Source organism: Dermochelys coriacea, chromosome 1, assembly GCF_009764565.3.
Source record: "Dermochelys coriacea isolate rDerCor1 chromosome 1, rDerCor1.pri.v4, whole genome shotgun sequence".
NCBI classification, from domain to species: domain Eukaryota; kingdom Metazoa; phylum Chordata; order Testudines; family Dermochelyidae; genus Dermochelys; species Dermochelys coriacea.
The window spans coordinates 114,746,713-114,772,818 of NC_050068.2; the positions used below are offsets into that span (position 1 = coordinate 114,746,713).

At 41.0% G+C, this 26,106-nt stretch overlaps 1 protein-coding gene across 3 annotated transcripts in view; it reads right to left on the reverse strand.

Moving 5' to 3' along the window:
• Positions 1-26,106, reverse strand: part of ECRG4 (ECRG4 augurin precursor) — a 60,730-nt gene that overhangs the window by 24,221 nt on the left and 10,403 nt on the right. Inside the window, exon 1 of one of the 3 annotated variants that reach the window (XM_038383713.2) lies at positions 6,006-6,236. The exons of 1 other annotated variant lie outside the window; for it this stretch is intronic. The gene's annotated coding sequence lies outside the window, so the exon portion shown is untranslated. Of the gene's footprint in view, positions 1-5,861; positions 5,952-6,005; positions 6,237-26,106 lie in introns of those variants that run through there. One more of the 3 variants, XM_043511254.1, reaches the window with a different exon arrangement.

Here is a 26,106-nt window from a genome sequence, read left to right on the forward strand (position 1 = left end):
GCGAGGGGGGGCTTGGAAAGAAAAAGTTTGAGAACCCGTATTGTAGTAAAGAAATTGCAGAGAGAAATTTCTGAACAATCAATATTTTAACAACAGTTTTCAAAAAAAAAATCATAAACAATGCACAACTACTGCATTTGTGTGAATTGCCATAATAATTTCAGTTTTAATCCAAATGAAAATATATCTGGGTTTTGGAGGTTCATAAACTGTGGAGGGTCATAGATGCTGTCTGCCTAGCAGGCTGACCACTTCATGTGAAAGGAAAGGTTTGTTTCTTATAGTCCATTAAACTACTGTGGTTGTAGTTGCCAAGCCACCCATAAGCCTGTTTTCTCAATGTTTGATGGCCTCCACTAGCCACTGCAAGTTGCTCCAGCCCCAGACTGGGATTAATTAACCTGCAGGATAACTGTCCTATTCTAGATTGGTCTTCTGGCTGGCGAAACCAGTAAAAAAGCACACTAAAAGCTGATGGGATACTTACTTGGTTATTTGATTAGCTACTGGAAAGTTCTTTTTCCAGTCCTCTTCTCCTTTCATAGTGGGGTTCTTTCATCTCTCAGTAGAACAGGAAATGTTCACAAATTCACCCATGATAGATAGAACTAAAACTCAAATCTTTTTAGGTTAACACAATCATATAAAACTGTTCTATTATTTACAGAGTGGAGCAAATTCTTTGTAAACAAAATATTAGACAAACGTAGCTCTTCTTTTCCTTCACAAATGGTCTGTGACTACTTTAAGTAATTTAGAGTAATGAATTCCCAAATATTAGTAAACAGTTTATGCAAAAATATTTTGCAGCTGGATGAATAGATTTCTGTTATTGACCACCTAAGTTGCATGGCATTGTTTCTGTTGGAGAATTCCCAGCCCACTGAGTTTTCATGATGGCCACTGACCACTTCTGGCATGAACACTCACATGAATGCAGATAAGCCTGAGTTTTCATAACACTGTCTCTTTCTGTGCACATTCTAATGAACAACATTTTGTCCATATGCATTTTTGCAGAAAGTAACTAGAAGAAATGGTAAATACCATTGGAGGGCATCTGCATTTTTATTGAAATGAATGTTCACAGATATTTTTTGCCATATTAAACCACCTCAGACTGTGAACAATTTAGCCGTAAACAATTGTGGCATTTTTTATTATATTTAATTATTTGTATTGTAATAGTGTCCAGAGGCCCTAATTCTTAATACAAATTCAGACACTATTTGCTAGGTGATGTACATACACATAGGAAGACCCCATCTCTGTTCTGAAGAGCTTACAGTCTCAGGGCATATGTGTTTGCAGCCTCAGAGCCTAATTTAAGACGAAATGCACCAACTGAATGTGACAAGCATTAGGAGAGAAGGCAAGGGAGAAGGGCAACAGTAAAAACTTTGTGCATTTACATAGACTCACTATGTGCACAATGTGATTGTGCTGAATAACTTCAAAAATATTCTAATTATTTGTATAAAAATAAACTATCAACTAAAACCAACTTCCCCTCAACCTAGACATCACTGATTAGCTAGTTTCTTGTAGAGGTCACAGCAGAAATGGATCTTGAGGAGGAATCTGAAAGAGAAAAGGACACTGGCCTTTCAGATTGTTTCAAAGAAGGTCTTCTATACAGAAGAGATACTGTAGAAGAAAGCAGGAGCAGAGGATATACTGGCAGGTAAGGCTAGCATCATGCCGGAACAGAGAGGCCGGGGAGCAATGTGAGGCCAAGAGTGGGTGAGTCAGGAGTAGAGTTGTGTAGCTCTTGAAGATGAGGACGAGATACAAACAAGTTACCTTTTCCCTAAACCAAGTACAGCTGTGCTGCAGTGGCACCTTTCACCTATTGATGTTGAGAGGTGCACGGAGCCTCACAGCAACTGTTACAGTACTAACTGTGGAAACAGACATTTTAAAGAATAAAAAGCAGTACATTTTAGGTTGCTGCACTCCCACTGAGACCAAGTCTTGGATTCAGATATTGTGACTAATGAATATCATGGAGAGAATCATTAAGAAAGGGATAGATAATAAGACAGAAAATATCATGTTGCCATTATATAAATCCATGGTATGCCCTCAACTTGAATACTGTGTGCAGATGCGGTCATCCCATCTCAAAAAAGGTATATTGGAATTGGAAAAGATTCAGAAAAGGGCAACAAAAATTATTAGGTGTATGGACGGCTGCCATATGAAGAGAGATTAATCAGACTGGGACTTTTCATATTGGAAAAGAGACAACTAAGGGGGATATGACAGAGGTCTATAAAAGTCATGACTGGTGTGGAGAAAGTAAATAAGGAAGTGTTATTTACTCCTTCTCATAACACCAGAACTAGGGATCACCAAATGAAATGAATAGGCAGCAGGTTTAAAACAAACAAAAGGAAGTATTTTTTCACACACTCCACAGTCAATCTGTGGAACTCCTTGCCAAGGCCAAGATTATAACAGTCTTCAAAAAAAAAATTCATGGAGCATAGGTCCATCAATGGCTATTAGCCAGGATGGGCAGGGATGGTGTCCCTAGCCTCTGTTTGGCAGCAACTGCGAATGGGCGATAGGGGATGAATCATTTGATTACCTGTTCTGTTCATTCCCTTTGAGGCAACTGGCATTGGCCACTGTCGGAAGACAGGATACTGGGCTAGATGGACTTTTGATCTGACCCAGTATGGTTGTTCTTGTGTTCTTATGTTCTTAATCTGAGGTCCCTTTTTTAATTGCCAGGGGTTCATCCTTGCCAAAATCCAGATTCCTATGCTAACATACTATAGACTATACTTTTACAGTCAACAAGTCTCAGCATCTCTCCTGAGCCAGTGCTTTCAGAGACTGCTGACAGACTTAAAATAATCAGTGTAGACTTTGCATATCATCACTAGGAGATTAGTGACTAGTGTTGTCTTTGTGCTGTCAAACCCAGGCTAAAAGTTATGCTGAAGGGTATCAAGAAAATCTGAGGACGTCAAATAATAGAACAGTGAGGACAAGAAACTTAACTAGTTTGAAGATGCAGTTTGAAAAATTTATGAATGGGATTATATGACATGGTTGCCTGCAATAGCAGGGAAAGGATTGGATGACCTAGGAGGTCCCTTCCAGTCCTGTGATCCTAAATTACACCAAAATTGCTTTGCCACAGAATTTGCAAGATGGTAAGTTCAGGTGGATCTTGAACTCTTAAGAGGGGCCATGAAATAGGTGCACTAAAAATAATAAATATCAAATCAAAGTGCAGTTCCCTTCAGATAATTATTCTATATAACATGAGGTTTTGTCAGTCGTAAGTCATGTCTAGCACAGTGTGAAAGTGCCCCTAGCATTCAGCCTCTATGCAAGAAATCTTCTTAGTATTTTTCAAGGAGAAATGTTTCCCCTTGTACCTCACACTGCTAGATTAGTCATTTCCTTGTTTTGGAAGAAAGAAGCAAATCCAAATCTTTTTGGATGGGTCTTTAAATATGTTTGCTAAAAATCTACTTTGCCCAAGAATGATAAGCGGCTAGGGAGAATTCTAATACAAAAGCATAGCTGAACTGTTAAATGTTTGACTGAAAAGAACACACAGATAAAACTGTATGTTGAGTTGAGCTGTAGCTCACAAAAGCTTATGCTCAAATAAATGTGTTAGTCTTTAAGTGGTGCCACAAGTACTCCTTTTCTTTTTAAGTTGAGTAGAGACTTTTGAAAAATAACTGACCCACATACAAAGCTTTCCTGCCAACATTGTCTGGTGCTGCTTTCTCTGGTTTTGACTTTTGCTTTTAATTTAAATTTCAGACTAGAAGTCAAAAGGGGCTAAAATACCAGACATTAAAGGAGGTTCCATGAAATCAATCCTGTCACATTAGTGCATATCCAGTTATTATTGAGGGTAGCACAAAGATCTTCCATTTTGCCAAATAAATTAAAAGTTCAAATAGTCAAAAACTTACTTAGATATCAGTTGCTAAAACTGGCAAGACTATGTAAAATGAAAACAAAACATCCCTCTGTCTGTAGAAAGATAAACATTTGAAATCCATTAGTAAACTTAATACATTTCATGTCAAAAGTTCTCTGAAACCTCGGAAGTGTCTGTAGGAGAACCACTTCTTGACCTGTTACTGCAGTATCGCATTAAAGCTCATTGCTTCTTCATTTTCTACATGGATCTGCTAATGTCCTTCTCTCATGCCAAAGGGCAAATGTTTTCTCACCACACATCCCAAACTTAAAAAAAGAGCAAAAGGGAGGATTCTGCATTGTAAGGATTTCCCTAGCACTAAACACCAGATTTTCATCAGAGCTCACCTCACAAGGCAACCAAATAGAGGCCTGGTGTGAAATTCCGGTCCCATTTAAGTTAATCTGCATTTTGCCATTGACATCCATGAAGCCAGGATTTCAGCTTGGATTTTCCAAACAGTCTGGTGCCTAGCAGCTCCCATGGACACCCTTATGATCAGATTGTCCAAAGAGCTCAGTATCCAATGTGCTCAGAGCCTTTGAAAATCTGGCTGTCCGTTCATATGTGGTAGCCCACTCACTGCAGAAGATGAAGACTGCTTTCTTTGCAATATTGCCAAAAATATTGCTCCTTAATGTACTCTCCAGTGCAGTGGATCAATACTCTCTAAAAATCTGCCACTGATATACTGTATAAATATGCGACCTCTTTTAAAGACATTTTAAAGGAAAGTATAATACCAAGTAGGTGTGTGCTTAACAGACTAAGTTCTTCACAGAGGTGTAATAAGGACAATTCTTTCCTGTGTCAAAACTTTAATGACACTGTATTAGTGCAGCAAATTATCCACACTATTTAAATGATGCCCTTTATATGGTATATGTAGATGTCGGCATGCAATTGATCATTTAATTGATAAAATGAATATTTAACCCAGGCTTCTATTTTATCTTTGCATTTAACTAAATGCCTCTACATTTCAAACGCAAACCAGAATGCAGCAGTCCAACTTTTTAAGGCCCAACTCTACATTACTGACTTCTGCCAGCATAACTATATGTCAACGAAGTCTGAAGAAATACAATTTGCGACTGATACAGCTGTGCCAACACAAGCTCCTAGTGTAAATTAAGTTACATCAGCAATACTGCACTTTTGTCGGTATAATTTAGTTTGCTGGCGGGAGGGGTGGTTGGAATAAGCTCTTCCAGCAAAAACTCAGTTTTGTCAGTATAAGCCATAAGTACAGACATACTGAGATACCTGTATCAGCAAAGTACTTCTAGCATAGCATGGCTTAAACTTTGTCTATATTGGATCCAGGAACAAACATTTAAGGAGCACACTCATTCGCCTTTCCAAACCTGTTAACTAGCTCAAGCTAACTGGCAATCAATTGAGGTAAATAAACATGATGCAAATAGAGCCGTCAGCTTTCCTTTATGAATCATAGTAACAGCTCAGCTATCAAGACAAGTTTTCTTTTATTAAAAATAAAACAAGCCTGGTTCTTTTCAAACAGTTTAAATTACATTTTCAGTCATTGTGTATAGTAGCATAGAAGACAGCCTGTTAGATGTAACATAACAAACCTATACAAGTGCATTACTTCAACCCCAGTGTGTCCATGTTACAAACTACAATAGGAGAAAACACTCAGCTTCCATATAAATAAAGGATTTTATTGTTCTTTTCTTGACAATTATCTAAAAATGAAGGATATATTGAGAAATGAACAATGTTACTACCGTCCACACCTCTAATATGCTTCAGTGGAATACTCACTGTATTGCAGCGGTAGTAGTTTTAGATATTTAGACATACACACCAACTAACTAGATTTCTGTGAGCAAAGAAAAATATTTACACTGCATGAATGCACAGATAATTGAAGACTAACCTGTTTCCTCTACGATACCTGTAGTTCTTGTCAGCACAATCCTAAGTGTTACAGTAACATTTCCTCCTGGTACGTCTAAAGAATCCTGATATGTTTTTGACTTTCCTCCCATTTCTACAGCAAACACATATTTTATCAGTTTACCTTTAAAATAATATGCTTCCTGTCTCCTTCCCAAATGCCTGGCCAGAAGAAATGACCTTTTCTGTCACAGAACAAGTTTCTCTTTATTGAAGCATTTCTTGACTTCTGAAAGTAGGGCAAGAAGTGAGTTGGCGGCAGAGGAAAAGGCTGAGACCACCTGACTGGTGGAGAACTAATATATGAAAGGCATGTTTATTCTATTGCTGGTGAATTCCAACCCCTTTGCTGAAATATTCTACTAAGCATTCTGTGGACCAAGTGTGGAGAATCATATTTCTGCTTAATCAGAAGGAGGCCTGACTGCCTTCAGAAGGATGATTGCAAGCAGATGTACCCCGGTGTGCTCATGTAAAAAGAATTCAATTCTTTTGTGTAGGCTGTATGATGAGCAACAGATTTTAGGGAATATTTCAATCTTTCTTAATTTCTTGCAGGTGTTAGAAGCAAGTATATTCTGGCTGGGTAGACAAGATCATTGCATAGGTTATATTCCTGTGGGTCTGTGTGATCTGGCCTTATTTACCCTAAGACACACTCCTACCAGGCTTAGCAGAAGGAGCAGGGGAACAGGGCATGATCTCCAGCAGTGCAAACCTTACATTTACTGTATGCAGTAAGGCATCAAGGAGGGTGCTCAGCACCTGCCTTTCACAACAGTAAAACACTGACATCTAACTACTGACAAAGCCCTTTACCAGCCAGTAATCAAATCAGGAAATTATCTTAATGCTTGACATGAGTAATATCACAATATTTTCTCTGAGAATATACAAGAAACACAGCACAAATGCCCATCAGTGGGTTATCAGCTGCAGGGATCGAACCTAGGCTGCCAAGATCTAAATGCACAAGCCTTTACTGCATGAGTTACACACCCCATTGTCTGGCTAGCCTGTAGCATCCATCTTTGTGATTGGTATGTCTATGCTGCCACTGTGAGGGAGCTGCCCAGCCTGGGTATGCAGACTCAGGTGAGCAGGGCTGGCAAAAGCATGCTAAAGGTAGTGTGTGGACATTGCAGCACAGCGGAGGCTCAGGCTAGCCACCTGAGCTTGGCTGGCTAGCACAATCCTCCGCTGCAACATCCACACAGCTATTGTTAGCATGCTAGTGCCAGCTGCGCTCAAACAAGTCCGTCTACCCGAGCCGGAAGGTTCACTGCCAGCTACCGGGTAGACAAGGGGTCTCAAACATGCGGCCCGCGGAGTTATTTCCTGCAGCCCACCCTAGGCGCCAACTCTACTGGCAGTCAAGCTCCCCAGCTGTTTGGCGGTGCTTAGAACTTTCCAGGAGGGAGGGGGAGGAATGGGGACATGGCACGCTCAGGGGACGAGACAGAAAAGAGGCGGGGCTGGGGGGAGCATTTGGGGAAGGGGTTGGAATAGGGGCAGGGAGGAGACAGAGTTGGAGTGGGGACTTTGGGGAAGGGTTTGGAATGGGGGCAGGGAAGCGGTGGGGCAGGGGCAGGGCCTCATGGAAGAGGTGGAATGGGGACAGGGCCGGGAGCAGAGTTGTGGGGCTTTAACCAAAGTAATTCTAAAAGTAAATGCATGTTTTGTCGTTTGAGTGAGGTGCATTACTGAGTGTTTATATTTTATTAAAACCCCTTTTTGCATTACAGTTTTAAAATAGTTAATATATTGACTTTTAATAGCATACTATATTACTCTTCATTTTTTTCATTTTTGACTATATTTTTATATCATAGTATGAAAAGGTTTCAGTGATGCAATCCTCAGGCCAATGCATTAGTCCTCATGTGGCCCTCGTGGTGATTTAAGTTTGAGATCCCTGGTGTAGAAATACCCTATGTGGCTTAGCCACAACTAGATGGGGACAGAGTGCCACATTGAGCAGGCATGGCTTAGCTACCTTCCCTGGAAGGGCAAGTGTGTCCTGAGCTTCAGAGGCTTCCCAGTTCAATTCCATGCATGGGCTGCCCCAAGAGGGGAACAGAGTGCCACACAAAGTAGGCATGGCTTACAGAAATAATTCAGACAGACACCACATACACCAGCTAGACATAATAGAGTTCAACTTTCATAAAGGGATGCTGGTAACTTCCTAAATAATTAAAAGAAATCACAAATAATTTAAAAACTCCTTATTGGAGTCAGGTTTAATTTTGGAGATTTACAAGTTAATAACCTGTGAAACCTTTATGCCAGTGAAGTAGTATTATGGTTTGTGGCCTCTGTTTACTGCAGTCGCAACGTGATCCAGGGACTTCAAAACTGCTAGTACTGTAGCTTGTTAGTATTTTTGATTTGCAAACTAGGGAAATGTGGTCTAGATGAAATTACACAATGTTGAAAGCCTAGTCTCAAAGAGTAGCTATCCATAATTCACTGTCAAACTGGGATAATGTATCCAGTGGGGTCCCACAAGGGTCGGTCCTGGGTCCAGTACTATTCAATACTTTCATTAATGTCTCAGATGATGGAGTAGAGAATACAGTATGTTTATAAAAACTGCAGACATCTCCAAGTTGGGAGTAGATGCAAGCACTTTGGAGGAGAGGATTAGAATTCAAAATGAATTTGATACATTGGAGAGTTGGTCTGAAATCAACAAATATGAAATTCAACAAAGACAAATATAAACTATTTCACTTAGTAAAGACTAATCAAATGCACAATTATAAAATGGGGAAACTGGCTTGGTAGTAGTACTGCTGAAAAGGATTGGGGCCTGGGGTTATAGTGGACCAGAAATAAAATATGAGTCAATGATATGATGCTGTTGTGAAAAAGGGAAAGGTAATTCTGAGGTATATTAACAGGAGTGGCACATGTAAGACAGGAGAGGTAATTATTCCTCTCTACCTGGTAATGGTGAGGCCCCAGCTGCATTACTGTGTCCAGTTTTGGGCACCATACTTTAAGAAAGCCATGAACAAATAGGATAGTTCCAGAGGAGAGCAACAAATGTGATAAAGGTTTTAAATACCTGACCTTTGAAGAAAGGTTGAAAGAAGTGGGCATGTTCAGTCTAGAGCAAAGACTGCTGGGGGGACCAGATAACAGCCTTCAAATATGTTAAGGGCTGTTACAAGAGGATAGTGATAAATTGTTCTTCATGACCACTGGGGAAGGACAAGAAGCAATCAGCTTAGTTTGCAACAAAAGAGACTTAGGTTAGCTATTAGGAAAAACTTTCTAATTATACAGATAGTTAAGCACCACAACAGGTTACCTAGGGAGGTTGTGAAATCCTTGTCATTGAAAGTTTTAAAAACAGGATGGACAAAAACCTGTCAGGGATGGTCTAGTGAGAAGTTGCTACTCATATCCAATCTCTTTAGTATATTAATCTTAGATTGCATATTTGCTAGGTAACCTGCTTTGATCTGCTTGCTATCCCTTATAATCACTTAAAATCTCTCTTTTGTAGTTAATAAATTTGTTTTTGCTTTATCTCAAACCAGTGTGTGGGAGCTGTAACTTGGGGCAAAAAGCTGTTTGTATATTTCCTTTCCACATTGAGTGAGGGGGTGAATTTCATGAGCTTATGCTGTACCGATCTCTGTGCCAGAGGGAATATGTGCTCTTGAGCAGCTGGACAGTTCCTTAGCTGTAGCGTCCCCATGCAGAGCTGATTACAGCAGCCTGTAAGTTCTGCAGCTGGGTGTGTTCTACCTGTGTATATGTTGGTGAAAAAGCAAGCTTGGAGAGCTTGGCAATTTATCACAGGACCAAAGTGTGAGAGGAAGCCCAGGCTGGTGAGTCGGGGGGCTCAGTGGTACCCTAGTTCCAGGTGGAACCCCAGAGGGAACCCATCACAACTTCCCCCAATAAGTACCTGTCCTCTGAAAACTCTATCCCCTCTGCATACACTATCCCAAAGGGCTTCCCTGGCAAGGTCACCAGAGGTTGAAGTGCTGCCAACCCCAAAAGTTCAAAAATCATGATACACTCTTCCCCCCCCCCAAAAAAATCATTAGGCTTTTTAAAAAAAGAAATAAGATTATATTGTGGGTTTTTTGGTCTCTTTTGATTGTTGAACTCCCCCTGCCCATCCCAGGTGTATGCGTGTCACTGTTATAGTGCTGTCAACTCTCACGCACTTATACAGGAAGGTGATTTTTGGGTCTCTCTGCAGAAGCTCTCGCTGCAAGACCCAACTGAGATTAAATTAGCCAGATTTGTATCAAATGCTGCCTTATATCACAGAGCTTCCAGCTTCATTCCAACCCCCCCAAATTCTAATTCATTCTGCCTCCCCAGTCCCACCTCTGCCCCTTGCCCCTGTATGCACCTCAGCACCTCCTGCAGCTCCAGGGTTCCTCACCCTCTTTCCCCCTTCCCAGGCCTGGTGTTGCAAGGATGGAAAGGAGAGGAGGGAGGAAGAGAGGGGAGCAAAGAGCAGAGTGACCTATTTTTCCTGAGAGGGAGAGAGGAGAGAGCTCGGCAGCTTGCTCTTTTTGCTGCATCCTGTCATCAGCAGCTCCCTCCCCACTGCTCAGAAATCTCTCAGCTCCTGAGGGGAGGAGGGAGAGCGCTGACAGCTTCCTGAAATGCTCTGATTGATCGGCTGTTCTTCTCCAGGACTGTGCCCGTAATTCCATTTCTTGTGATAAAATTGGGAGAGTTGGCAACTCTCTGTAACTGTACCTATTACCTACAAACTAGGCAGACAGGATGATGGAACCCTCTTAGAGAGTATCCATAGGCAGGGACCATGTCTTCCTATATAGCTGTATTGTGCCTACCTCAATGAGGCTCAGATATTGACTGGATTATTTGGCTGTTACTGTAATACAAACCATAGACAGTATGGGGTGGAAGTGACCTCAGGATGCCTTTTAACCCCTCCCCCAACCCCACGCTGATGCAGAATCAAGTATACCTAGTCTAAATGATGATCCAAACCAGTTGCAGAGTGTCCAAGGGGCAAGCTGCCCTTGCTTGCAGCTTAAAAGCCCCAGGTATTTCTTTCATAGCCTAGAAACCCCTCTAGCCTGGGTCCAGCACTTCCGCCCAGTTCAGTCCTTGTTCTCTGGTATTTCCAAGAGTCTCCTTTGGGTCGGAATCAGCGAAGAATGATGTCACTCCCCTGCCTTAAATAGCTTTTGCATATGGCAGGAACCCCTTGTCTCCAAGCTTGATTCCCTAAGATCCATTTTCTAAAGCACCTCAGTCACTTAGGAGCCTCACTCTCATTCAATGGTACTCATGTCACACTCCCTGTCAGTACCCGGCCCAAGATGGGGAACCTAATGATCCACCCAGCCGACCAAATTTGATGATGAATCCTGGTCATGTGCCACCTGAGACACATTATGCATATGCTAAGAAGCAACTTCCTAAGTGACTTAGATGCTTTTGAAAATGGCATTTAGGTGCCTTTGAACATTGTTCTCAGTGTGCCTACCAAGTTACAGCAACCTGACTGTGCCACACAGGATAGTTAGTAGGGGCAGCATCCTGTGAAGTTTCAGTGGTTATTAACCATGGGCTGTGTGGACACAAACCATGTTTTTAGCCAGACATGCCCTTAACCGGTTAGAGCTATAGTAAAAAGTTGCTGAAGCTATGTCTACACATACCACACTACAGTGGCACCACTATAGCATGTCAGTGTAGAAACTCCCTACAGCGTTGGGAGAAGTTCTCTTGTTGTTGTAGTTAACCTACCTCCCCAAGATGCGGGCATTAAGTCAATGGAAGAATTCTTCCATTTGGGAGAACAATAACTGGTTGCCTGAACATTCAAGGAGAAGTCAACAAAAAGGGATACAAAAAGCCAAGAAAATGATCACTTTGCTTTGGGACAAGTCATACATGAATCTTTCTCAAGCAAAGATCAGTGACAGTTTTGTCTGAGGTCTTGTCTACACTGTTTGTTTCCACCCCAACCAACATAGTTCTGCTGACAAAACTTTATAGTGTAGGCTTAGCCTGAGTATGTACTGCAGTGTTTGGTCCATGAATATTAAACCAGTAACTGGAGCAGAAAGTTACTACTGTTAGACAGAAACAGGAGGAAAAAAGAGAGTTGAAAAGTTGTTTGCCTGAATTGCTGGAAAATGGGCAGCTAATTGACTGGTGGCTTCAAGCAAAGTTCCATGTAAAAATTTAGCAGGAATCCATGTGACCAAAACTCTGAGGTAGATTTTATTCATGATCATATCCTATTCATAGCCTGATTTAGGCTCGGTGTCTTCACTTAAAATTTGCAGCAGCCTAGCTATGTCAGTCGGGGTGTGAACAAGCCACCTCCCTGACCGACATAGTTATGCTGACAAAATCCTTCGTGTATATGCAGCTCTGCCAATGAAAACCATTAGCATAGCTAACGTCATTTGGGGAGGTGATGTTCCTACACCATCAGAAAACCTCCTTTTGTCAGTGAATTGAGGACAGTAGAACTGTACATCTACACTAGAGGTCTATGTCTACTTAGGCGAGGTAATGTAGACAAAGCCTTTGGGAGGACTAGGTATTCAGCTAAGGGATATCTAAAAATTAGAGGATTTGGATATTGCTGGAAAATCTGAGCAGAACATTAACTGTTGTTAGCACTATGTGAGCCAAACAAGAGCTGGAAGAACAAGAGAAACCCTGTTTGTTCAGTATTTCTTGTAACAACTTATTTGAATAAAACTTAAGCCTAAATCTGGCTTAATTTTTACACTCATGATTTAACGTCTGTAAAAAAAAATCCTACATATATTAGGCTATACAGTGACTGAAGTAGCTATTTTGGGGAAACTCTTCCTGTTTTCCTGTAGTCTCTGCCTCTTTGGGCTGTTGCCCCTGCCTCCTTGCATGCCAGTCACTGAGTCGTATTTCACAGACTGCATACCAATAACTGAAACTGGACTGTATTTATGCAGCTTTCTCACTTATCCGAGCACACCATATTATGAAAACCCGCTTGTGTGACATATATGTGAGGACACCATAGATCTCTGAAACATCAGCAGTATTTTGTTCAGAGATCAGCACACAGATACCATGGTGCCATGGTATTTAATAATTACCCTACTCTGTAAGAATTTAAAATACCCAAACAAACAAAACCTGAGCTCCATAAAAATTCTTCCTCTTTCAGTCTCTCTAATCCCACAATGTTTGCTTAAAAGGGACTGGTCCACAACTAATAGATATGTTTAAACATAATGGGCTATTTATAGCCGACATTTGTGCTTTTGTGGAAAATCATTTTTATATTATCTCTGGAAGGATCTTTTTAATTTACCAAACAGCCATGGGCACACAGGCAGGGTGACTGAGTGACAAATCGGACACATTCTTAGTTGCAGTGTGTACAGTATGTAGTATGAAGCTGTTATGCCATTGTTTTCTGTGTATAGCACCTTTACATTTCTAAAACCTTTCCCTTTGTTCTAAAACCTTCCTGTTTTGTGCATACAATACATATTTTGTTCTCAGAGTTGCTGCATCTTGTTTTACACACACCCACACCCACACACCTACCCCAACCCCACCTTTCTGTTTGGGAACTCCTTTGCGTAAAGGTCACTGAAACCTCACCTTGATGGGGTAATGGACTCTAACTCATGAGGGAGTGTGGGAGACATGGACAGGCAGGAGGCCATCTGAACATGGAAGCTGACCCAGAGGCAGAGGCTTGATAAGGGGTCCTGGGGGCAAAGGTAGGGAGTCAGTGTCTGAACAGCAAGCAATGCTGACGGGCTGATCAAACAGTGACTAAAGGAGACAATTGCCTTCACAAGACGTAAGCTATTCACTTTTTTTTTTTCTCTATTCCTAGGCTGAAAATGCTATATCGAGTTTAGTGTTTGAGAACTTGAAGTGTAAACCTAGATACATTAAAAAACCTTTTCAGAAATTCAGTTCTCTGTATTCTTAATAGACCTTGTTTTTTGTTAAATTACTGTTGCATGGGCTGTTTCACACAAACATCCTCCAAAGAGATGGGTGAGGAGTGTTTGGAACCTACACTCCCCTACTCCATCTTGGTCAAGGGCCACAGACAGAAAAATTCATGCTCAACAAGTTGTGTTGCCACCAGGCTGCAGTGGGTGAACACAAGGGAAGTGGCCGAAAGATCAAACTCCAAAAAATTATCCTTGTGTGTTTCTTTAAAAACAGAGTTAAAATAATTGAAAATGTTTATGTACCTATCTGTAAATAGCTGAGAGGTAAATATTTTCAAGTAGCACTCTGAAACACAGTGCTGTTTTTAAATCGTAGCAAATTATATTTTGCATTTCTGTAATGCCTATGCATTTAATTTAATTAAAGCCAAATTAAAGCCATACAATACATCTGGTGAAACACTGTACTGTAGAGGAGCATTCTTATCCCTCTTTACCATGGAGAAACTCAGACATGGAGAAGCGAGGTGATTTTCCCTACATCGCAGAGGAAATCTGTGGCAGCATTAGGAATATAACTTCGATCTCCTGACTACCAACCTTATGCTTAAGCTGTAAATTCATCTTCCCCTCTCAAACCGAATTGATGTATTTGTTAGGGGAGCGACTCTACAGCCAGCAATATACTTTTGGTGGCAAGGTTGTGCAGCACAAAATAACAAAAAAAAAATTTTTAATTCGTCTCCGTTAGGTCATTAATATGCAGTGAATGTATTGCAGTGATGAGACTTCTACCTGTGTACCTCTTCTTTTCCTATCCATCAGGTTCATTCTGCACTAAAAACTGGTATCAAGAGACACATTTACTGATGCACCACACAGAATTTGTTATCACCATACCATTAATTTCCACACACATCTGCTGGAGTATTTGTTACTGCCTGTGTCTCACATTTATCTTCATTTAATCCCCTTTTTACTGCCCTTGTTCTAATGCCAGCAGCTATTATGAAGCCCTATAAATATTCGTTAACTATGTGAGCTGGCCGCCTCTCCAACCTCCACATCACAGCAGTTGTTGGGGTTAAAGGTTGCAGAGGGTTTCATTTCCATGACATTACAATTGTTAAACCACAAGCAGTCAAACTTAAAAAAAAAAAAACCCCCAGGTGTGATAAACCTTCCGAGAGCGCCTAACATGGAGCCTCCCACTTCCCCAGAAAGGCAGTAAGGTTGGCATTTTCAAAGGAGCCGGGGGAGGTAGGCTGCCAACTCTCAGTGAATTCCAATGGGATTTGCGTATCTAACTTCCTTAGTCTCCTTTGAAAATCTTAGTCGAACCCTTTTGTTTGATAGGCAAGTGATTCAGACTGCTGATTCATATTATATCAGTTCCAGCTGTTCTGGTCCCCACATTAACCCCACCCTTCATTTCATGTCCTTCAGCCATCTTCTAGTGGGATCCACCATGATAAACAGGAAACATTTGTAATCCTTCTGCCTGTCAGAGTTAGCAGCAACAAGGGCTGGGTTCAGTACCTAGGGGTTCCTTTTCAATAACACAATGCAAAACCAGCTCAAGCCCCCACCCAGTGACTTAGGACAATTACATACCACCCCCCTGGGCACTTCTAAGAGGCAATACTTCCCCTCTAGCAAGCACAGAGTCTGAGTGTAGCAAAAGCCTTTTAATAAAGGATGGAAACAATGTGGCATTATGTTGGGGAAACATCATAAACAGGATTCATAACACAAACCATGAGCAAAAGACCCATCCCCAAGTAAGTTTTCGCAGTGTCCTTTTTCCCTCAGGTCCTTAAGTCCAGCAACCCAACAGTCACCCCATCTATGGTTTCTTCCCTTGGCCAGCACAGCCCCAGAGTTCAGAAGTTCATCTTTAGAGTTTACCTCCCAGCCTGAGTGGAAGCGGGGAGAGGCATAGGGGCATCTTACATGCTTCACTGCTCAGATCAATGGCCAATTGCCACACCTCTCTGTGGGGTTCTGCTGCAGTCTTCACCACCAGCCATGCCTCTCAACCAGCCTTCCTGCTAACTGCTCATGAACATGTCTTCAACCCTCACCCCCACTTAACACAGCTCTCAGTAACTTCAGCTCTTTAGTGATTGCAGCTGTTAATTGGGGAGCCTCAGTGTTGACACACTCAGAACCACTAGCCCAGAGTAGATCTAATGTTTAGACCTAGGAATCAGTGATTTCAGCTCTGTAGCACATAACAAGACTCCTAACAGAGTCAAAATTAGTTCTGTTATTATACCACAGAGAGATTAAAGCTGCATTTAGGAGCCCTCAGAAGGGGGAGCCCACACTACCAGATCCCTATCCCAAGCCACCACTACCCCTTAATTCCCTGGGCTTTGGAACCCATGTCCCTTGCCTAGCGAGTGCTATTTAGTTGAGAGCGAGTACCTCTGTCATAAAATGCCAAGTACAGTTCTACTGTCCTTGGATTCACATAACCAGGCTAACAACACTTTATTACTCCTTCCCCAATAACAAAGAGACTGGGGATCCCATAGCAGCCAAAATTAACATTTGGGCAAGCAGTCCCATCATGCTAGGCAGGGTGGGTGTGCCCATGCAAACAAGATTAGCCCCTGAAGTCCTTTTCCACAGCTCAGCATCAGATGTCATGCTAGAGCTCATTCTGACTCTGCTTACACTTTTCTTAAAAGAAAACAGGGTTTTCTGTCCAATGTCTGGGCCTGTTACCCACTCTCCCTTCCCTAATTGACACCTTCCAGTTCAATTATTTTGCCGGGTTAAAAAGCCTGGTTTGACTCTCTTTTCCCCTTTCTCCTGTGACTAGCTTAGTCCAATCAAAGTGCCACAGCCTGGCTGGAACTTGAAGCCTTAGATGCTGGTATGGGCTGCTCAGCCCATTTCCATCAGGAAATGGTTCTATGCGGTAATTCATGAACCTGTTTGGGAATATTTAACATGTGTGCTCAACTCTGGAATGATGCCCAAAGTAGGTGTGCCTTTTTCATTTGTTTTTTTTAATTATTCAATTTCATTGGGCACAGGCCTGACTTGAAACCCATTGAAGTCATTGGAAGCCCTTCAGTGGGCTTTAAACTAGGCTCATGATCTATCTCATAGCAGTTGTGGTGTGCATGGTAAATATATGAGAGACTATGATCTCTATCATGATGGCTTCTTTTCCTGTGCATTTCTCTTCCCTCTTTTAATAGGGTGCAGGACAAGGAAACATAATCTTTGTTCTTTTGGACTTTCTCGCACTCATGCCTCACCTGAAGGGATAATCCTCTGTTAGTGATATCATAATTGCATTTCGTGGAAATTATTTATCAGTTTGCCAACAGAGAATTAAAACTTCAGGAGAGGAGTAAGCAGCAGGAGAAGGTGAACGCATCAGAAACAAGCCTTTTGGTATTATGCAAATGTCCTAGCTAATAAAGACCAAGGGGAAAACAATATACACAATTTTGCTTACAGAGCAGCTATTTTATCTAAGGAAAATGAATGTTCAAAATTTTCTATGAAGTGTCACCTGGGCTTTCATTGTCTCTGTGGTAATGCCTGTTATATAAGTCATGTTCATTAGTCATTGCTGCCAGCGGCAGATGATGCATTGATTTACATTTCTTTATTATGAATTGGAAAAGAAGAGAGTGGGAAAGAGACATAAACCAAGACTTCCTCAGTACAAATACAAACCTCTCATTCCCAATCTAGCTACCAAACACAACAAATTCTAGTCAAATTAACAAGTTGCTTATTCCCCAGAGGAAAATATAAACTGTTTTGAGGGCCCAGATACAAAACCCATTGACATCAATAGAAAGACTCCCACTGATTTCAGTGAGCATCAGGGCACTGGTTAAGTTATTTTTCTTCTTTTTTTTATTTATTATTAGTTCATATTTAGCTTTTGCATTACAGAAGGCCTTGTCATGATTGGGACCCAATTGTGATAGGCAAAGTACAAACATATTTGAAGGCATAATATTTAGCAAGTGATTATGTGCTTTGCTGAACTGGGGCCTTCATGTGAAGAGCTGGCATGAACCTTTACTTCTACATTTAGTAGTGACATAGATCAACAGCGCACGCGGTCCAGTGGATTCCTCTCTGAGCACTGAAGAAATCATAGCCCTAATAACGTGATGTGCACACATGCCCTTTTCCTCAGCTTCTAAGACCACCCCACCATCAATATCAGGGTTAAGACAGGGTAAAACAGGGTTGCAATCACAATAGATGTAATAAACTTTGTGTGCTAAGACACTCTTTCCTAAGAAATTATCTCCATCTGTGCACATTTTAATTTCTTGGGACTTTCTATGTTACCTCTATTAAAATTTACTAATTTCCTTAGAGTGATGAATTCTAGTAAAGTCTGTATAACATGCACATATTTCAAAATGTATACAATTCATTAGCTATTCCTGCTGGGCTGTGAGTTGGCAAGCGTTGTTGAGAAAATCTGATTGGAATAAGTCTTTGTGATACTTGGGCTTTTAACTGTTGGCAGCTAACAATTTACCTGCCCTCATGCTCTGTTCATCTTTAAACTTCAAATAAAAGAAGATATTCTATGCTTTTTTATTAAACAAAATGTTGAAGTCAAATTTTGCCATGTCAAATGTTATCAGTTGGTATCTCCATATACAAATCCAGCAATGGTTCTACTTTACTTTCTACATCTACTATACTTCGTTTTTTTGTTTTGTGACTGCTTTCTCTATCAGGATTCCTCTTAAGCAGGAATTCCAGTTCTCTTGTATTGTTGTGTATGAAATAACTGTACCACCATTTTGCTCCATATATTCTTCAATCACTTTTTAAAATTATAATCTCTAATAGGGCAGTCTTTGAATACATATCAGTCAAGTTCCAGCTAGGTGTCTTGCATATCATTAAAGTCGTTGGCAAAAACGATGACTGGTCTGATATGCCTGGTGGTAATATGTCACAGCCACCTATCTTTTACAATCAAGACTATGAAATAAGGAAAAAATTGAAGCCTAGAAAATATAGCACAGTAGAGGAAGTGAGAAGAATATGTCCTATTCAACAGATAACAATTCCTCCAGGTATCAATCATTTCTATAGTTCATGCCAATTCTAGAAAAGCTTCCGGCCCAAATACACTGTTACCTGCGCCTTGTGGAATCTTCTACTTGAGCATAAAGTGGGTTGTACCAAACACTGCCAAATCAGAATGGTAACGATTTACACTCATTTTGCTCCGGCAAAAAAGACTAAAGTGCATGGCACAATTGAGAGTCGGGGCCTCTTCTCTTTGGATTTTGGAAATTGGGAAAGACAGATCTGTCTAGGGCCAGATCTAATGCAGCATTCCTGCCTTCTGCAATTACAAACAGCTAATAGAAGACATATTTAGTGTAGCATAGACACATTCCCCATTATTATTTGGAGCATAAACTGCAACCGCTAGGATTTCATTTCTCCTTATATTTAGCACTGCTAGTTGGATATTTTCTTGATCAACTCTTTTGCTTTTGGTCTTCTGCACCTTCTGTTTCAAATGGACCATTCTCTTCAGTATTCAATAATTCACAAGAGCACTTATAAGAAAATTAAATCAAGATGCTCCCTTTCTCGGCACCTTTAGGGATCCTTGTGAGCCTAAGACTATTTCTCTGGGACCTGTTTTCTAAATAATTTCAATAGTTTAACCTCATGTGAATTATTAGAGGCTTCCATTGAGGTAACCAAGTCCTCATAGTCAGTGAGAATGGTCTCAATGCTCAGTGCAGCTGAGTGGGAGAAGGCAAAGCAGTCTTTCCAATTCCCAGCATCCTGTGTCAGTGGAGGGCTTACCTGACCTCCAGCACAAATCAGAGCAGCCATAGGGCTGCTCTAATTTAAATCAGATGGAATAGTCATCTAGGCACTGTTCAGCCAATTGTAGATCACTGGAGCAGAGTGCAACCTGACTATACCTGTTACATCCTTGGCACATCTATGCCTCCTATGCAGAGGCGGGAGGCAAAGGGTGTAAAGTTACCTATGCCAGTTTTATGTCACCAAGGGATTCCCTTTCATGATATTCTCAGGCTCTTTTATTTTCTCATGATCTTTTACTTGGGTTAATCAATTTTAATTTCCTTGGGTTAACCAATTTGCTCCCCAGTGACTAAGCTAGTATTGAAGCAAAGTGTGTACTCTTGATAGAATAACTGATGGATTCCGTGTGGGCGAAGCGGAGGCTCTGTCAACCTATTGGTCAACATATTGTTGCTATCATGGTACATCTGGCCCACTTATTTCTCTTTTTTCCCCACAGTAAGCAATTTTATCTCTTTTTTGTCCTATTACATACTATGACATTTCCTCTTCGAAAACCAGTTGTATAAGGGGACATATATACTAAAGTTACAAAGAGGTGAATTTTCTAGTGATAGCAGCCTGTCTCAGGGCATGCTCTGCTCCTACCTTCTAACTCCACAGAAACCACTCAGACTCCACTAACCAGTCATCAAACTCCATGCTGTACAGTTTATTTCAGATCCCTCCACCAGCATCTCTACAGTTCTGTGTGGCAATACTACTTACAGCATCTCGTGTACCATCAGCCCTTTCCCCAAGGCCTGAGAGGAGAAAAGATCTCCCTTCCTTGAGCTCTCACTAAGTCTGGGCTCAGGCAGCCCTGCACCTCTCCCATGCACTTCCTTCCTGTGCCTTTTTGTCAGTCCTGAGCAGGTGGGCTAATTAATCATTTAGCTCACCCAGCCAGCCAGCCAGCCTGACTAGCTAATTCCACTCCATTCCCCAATCAGACCTCTCTAGTTGGTACCAGAGTGATCAGAGTGCTGGCTCACCACTAGCTCCCAGCACTCTGTCATGGCCTCCTAGTCTTATGAATGCTCTTGAGCAGTCTTCAAGTGAGGAAGATGATTAATAGGTTTTCAAATGGCACTGCAGTGTGAGTTATCCATGGAGTAAAGAAGAGATTTTATATTTGGACTGGGCCATATGGATTCAAAAAATCCATTAAATAGAGGATAAGCTTTTGTGAGCTACAGCTCACTTCATCGGGCTTATGTTCAAATAAATTTGTTAGTCTCTAAGGTGCCACAAGTACTCCTTTTCTTTTTGCGGATACAGACTAACACGGCTGCTACTCTGAAACCTGTCATTAAATAGAGGGCAACTTGTCCTAATTGATGGAGTGGAGACATTGGAGGATAAAAGAAAGCCAAGTTTGAAAAAGAATTGTACTGCCACAATGATACAATCTATAGAAGAAGAAAGAAGCAGTAACAGCAGCCCGTAAGGGAAAACTTTATAAAGAGTTCAGCCAAGATAACCAAGACTAGACATGTTGAGTAAGGAGGTGGCTTGTTTAATATGGTCACCTTCTAAAGTAGAACTGTACTTTAAATAGCAGTAACTAGAAGAAGAACAGTTCCCTAAATTAGTGTTTGCACTAGTGACCAAAAATCTCAGTCAGGCTTGGGACCCCATTGTATTAGGTGCTGTATAAATACATGGCAAGAGACAGTCCTTTCTTCAAGGATCAAAGGCAATAGAAATGTATCGTATTAGGAAGGATTAGAAAAAATCAAATACAAAGGCTGCGAAGTTCAAAACAGTCAAATTCTCCCCTCAGATGCCAATCCACAGGCAGCTCTCATTGACTGCAGAGGGTGCTACATGCACATAATGGAGGATGGAATTTGGCCCAGCATGCAAGCCTTGTTCCTACCAAGATTTAGGTGACTGTGCACCCTGCTTCCTCAGCCAAAAAGGGGAGAGTTTTCCTACATTTTCCTACGTTTTAATCACAATTTGCTCGGTTACAGTTATTCTAGTAGATGATCATAGAGATACGTTGAAGATCACAAAGGAAAAAAGATGTGAAGGAACCCCAAAAGAAAAATGTTTCCAGGTACAAGCCTAGCCCATTGAGGTCAATGGGACTTTTGCCTAGTGGAGTCAGAATGTCATCCCTTATGCTTGGCATCGTCAGAGAAATACCCCAGATTCTCCATCAAGGTCAATCTTGTACAGCTGTAGTATCCAAACAGTGGTTTTTGTAATGGGGCTAAGTCACTGCCAATAGAGCATTGAGCCAACGAGTCTGTTCTTGAGGATCTGTTCACATTTTCATTATTAACCCTAACTTGGACATTTAAAATTTCAGCTGTTTCAGATCACATCAGGATGACACTCAAGAGCTCTGAAAATTCATAAGTAACAGCACTAGACAGAGGAGCTAGGAGGACTATAGCCCACTAAAGTAAACAGTGTATGCAGAAAAATAACTTTTATTTGATTTTTAAAGCATTTCACAATAACTTTAAAAGTTCTTCAACTCCTGCTGCTAATTTCCCATGTGCAGCCATGCACCTCTTTTTGAAGTTATAAACATTTCCATAGCAACCAATTTGGATGTTACAAAGAGGAAATGATGGGGGGGACAGGGAAATAAGCAGCAGAAGTAGATAATCTCTTAAAAATCCAAAGATTTTACTTTATTGCAAACATCCCTAGTTAAAAAAAATCTGAAAGAAGAAAAATAAAGAAAGTGTCTGATAGGCAAGACCTAGAGCTGTATCTAGCAAGTATGGTTTCTTTCAATGCCTTCAGCGAGACATAAGTGGGACTGTAACTCACCCTGTAGCTATTGTTGCAAACCACATTTTTGTTTTTCTGCTGCGAAACACTAAACAGTGTTTGATCTTAAATACCATCCTACTGCAGTTCCCACAGAAAACCAGGTCAGAGTTTGACCCTTTATTTTTAAACATACTTTTTTGCATTTAATAGTATAAAAAGAAATAGTTAAAACCAAAAACAAACAAACAAACAAATCCAACATTTCCAGATGCCTGAGGAAATCACAGAGAGGAATAAACTGATTCTGCCTCAAGCTGATGTATTGAATATCCTTACTATGACTATTGAATATCAGATTTTATCTTCCTACAGAGATGACCGCACACAGCCAGATATATTATTTCAATAGCATAAAGTAAAAGCCACCAAAATGGCATGAAAGAAGAAAAACACTAGCTATGGAGTTGGGGACATTTTATGGTCCGTCTTTAATCAACACCATATATAAAACAAATCAGGCAGAATCAAAGTTACATGGAATACACTGAACATGTGCAAAAGATCATTTTTACTGAAGTGTCTTGAGAGGAAAAAAAGCAGCTTTTCTTCCAAAAGTCATAACAGTCAAAAGATAAAGGCCACTGATCAGACTTTGCTAGCTATCCTTTAAAACACACTATGAACTTGCAGTCAGAAAAACATGTACAGATTTGAAGTGAAGTGCAACACAACGTTTGCTTATGATTAAAGTTCTGAGTAAAAAAAAAATTCTTTCAGAAAGGAGATTGTGTAAATAGAGCCACACAATTTCTTTGTTATGGAATATTGTTCTGAAAATAAATTAATTAACCACATGCTGAAAATTCTGGTGCTGAGTGTAATCTAGAGGACTGTTGTCCAAATTATGTACTAAAGCTTTGAGGAGTAAGATTTCCAAAGTTAGATGAGTCCATTTAGACACATATATTAAAACACATCTAATTTATGCAAGTAAGCACCCAGTTTGGATACGTAATTCAGGTATATTTGCATGTATATGACAGTTAGGTGACTCACTTTCAAAATCTGGCCCTATATTAAATTCTCTCAGGTGTATCTGGTGAGGATATAAGTCACAATAGTGGAGAATTCAAAGCAGAACATCTTTCTATTGTACTTTTAAGGCCTCAGTTGTCACTCATGATACCTTAGCATTGAAATAACAGAGGCATGTTGGCAGGACAGGGTGGGGACCCCTGCAGTGCCGATTGCCTCACTGTAACTCTTTTGTGGTTACCTAGTGATCCTCAGTCTTCACAGCTGTCAGGCTGGCAGAGAATACATTTTAAACAACTGTATAGAAAAAGAAAACATGAAATGCCCAGTAAACTGACATTAATGAGTCAAAAGGAAAGGCAGGAGGCAGATTTTAGTTTCAGGCTTGTAAGGGGTTATTATACACAATGCTGAGAACAAACTGGATTTTAGAAGTGAATGAACCATACTTCTGACAAAAAGTGCCCTGTTACAGCACCTCTGGAGCTAAGTGAAAACAGAAGCATGCTGAACTTCCTGTGAACAGTTTGAACAGAGGATAACTGCAGTTTCACGAGAACTTACCACTACTGTCCAGGAACAGGCAGGAAAAACACCAAGTGCAGGAAAAACAAGTCAAGGAAACCTGTGGAAAAAAATGAACTGTAGACTAACTAATTTGCTTTACTTTGTCCATGCATTCAGGGGAACATTCTTTGACTTGAACAAGCTTGTCCAGAGCAAAAGGAAGCTAGAGATTCCCCATATCTCCCCTGACCCATGCCATTTTTACAAGATTTTTTTCTTTTCCTCTAAAGCAATGTTACACTGTCCTGACAAGCCTCTAAAACAGCTGCTAGGTGAGAACAATATACTGCAGGGAGAAGATATGATGCATTTTACCCATAACAGATACCTATCAGAATTATTGTTAGTTTATGGGACTATTTGAAATTTCTCTACGAAAATGATTTTCCTGATCTGAAAGGAGGGAGCTGGGGAGGGGTAGGGGCAGGCAAATGGGGCCAAGAAATGAGCATCTGATTTAATGTTTTGCACAGGATCCCCATGACACTGTCCACATCAGCAAAAAAGCTGGCCCGCAGCTGTGAATCGCATACCAACGTGATGGGGAGCAGGACTTTGCTTGTGAAGCACAGTGGAATGAAAGAGAACAGCAGGTTTTCATTCTAAGAGGACTTCTAAAGAAAAATCTATTAGGGAGTCTAGGAAGCAAGAGAGATGTTGCATCCCCTCCTCCTTTCCTGTCCCTACCTCAGTTCCACTCAGGTAGCATGAACATGAGAAGATATTACATTAAAAATAAATGAGCAACAGCATATGGCTGGGGAACTGTCCAGGAAAATAAAATCCTCCTGTGACTGAATTTCCCTTTGATAGGAGACTTTTTCAGGGGTAAACTCATTGGTTCCTTTAAATAATACCTTTTAAAGCAGATGTCTGGCTAATGAACAGAGGGGCACACACATGGCTCTGACTTTCATCATTTACTTGGTTCATTTCTGAACTGTCTGTTTTATATAATATTTTTTAAAATAGACTTTTAATATTGAGACCAATGTGATGCTTTGCCCTGGGCTCCTTTCATTAGGAGCAGCTTGCGTTGCGTACTCTGAGCTCTGTTTAACAGAAAGTGCCAGGAATACAATGAAAAGAGAAAATATTCAAATGAATAATACCTGGCATTTCCATAGCACCTCTCATCCAAGGATCTCCGAGCACTTTGTAAACCCTTGGAGGGGAGCCATTTAATAGCCATAAAGCCTGAGTCACCTGACTCAATGCAGATGAAGTTCTGGTGCATTGGGAAAGTAAAATCCATCTCAACCCCTGGTTGCGGTCAGGGCTACAGCATGGCCATCCCATCGCTGCAATACAAACCAAAAGCTTAAGTAGAAGCCACAGTCCTTCCACACCATTAGTACAATGTGTTCAGTTCCACTGGGCCATACTATCGCTGCCCTTTGTGATCCTTTATATGAGGTCTGGGCAGAGAGCCCTTCCTCAGCATACAGCGAGTACAAAGGTTATATGTTCACTGTACACAAACAGAGACATTGGATAAAAACAAATACTCTAACTTATTTCTTAGAATTCTCAATGGTAACACACAAGAACCCAGAAACAGAAACAGACAAAACAGGCTATCTCCTAAAACAGAGAGACAGAACTCGCCCCACCATATTCTAGATTGGCTGGCTGCTGACTGACAGTTGCTAGGCCCCTTACCACATTTTCCTGCAGAGCCCCCTACCCTGCAATCAGGCCCAAGAAAAACCACTGAAATTGAAAATGCTGTTTAAAATTTTGACAGTTTTCCATAGTCCATGTAGGCACAGATGGTATACAAGCAGCCTCTTCCCCCTTCAGTCTCTGGGAGTATTTGGGGATGAAATCATATGAGGGCCCATTCGTGATGTAAGCCTCACACAGAAAGCTCTAACATCGGTCTGCTGCAGGTAAGCAGTAGCGTGGTCAACATCACAGAAGTGTCAACCGCCACCTGTGCAAGGCCACCCACGGAGCGAGGAACAAAGCTGGAACTGGAAAAGAAGAGCCCTGATTCTCAGTCCCAGGCTCGAACCACTTGCCAGGCTGTCTTCCCAGCTGTGACCGCACAACTGATGCACTAACTCAGCAGAAAGCAGCTTTATTTTATATAGTGTCTGTCATACCACCGATATC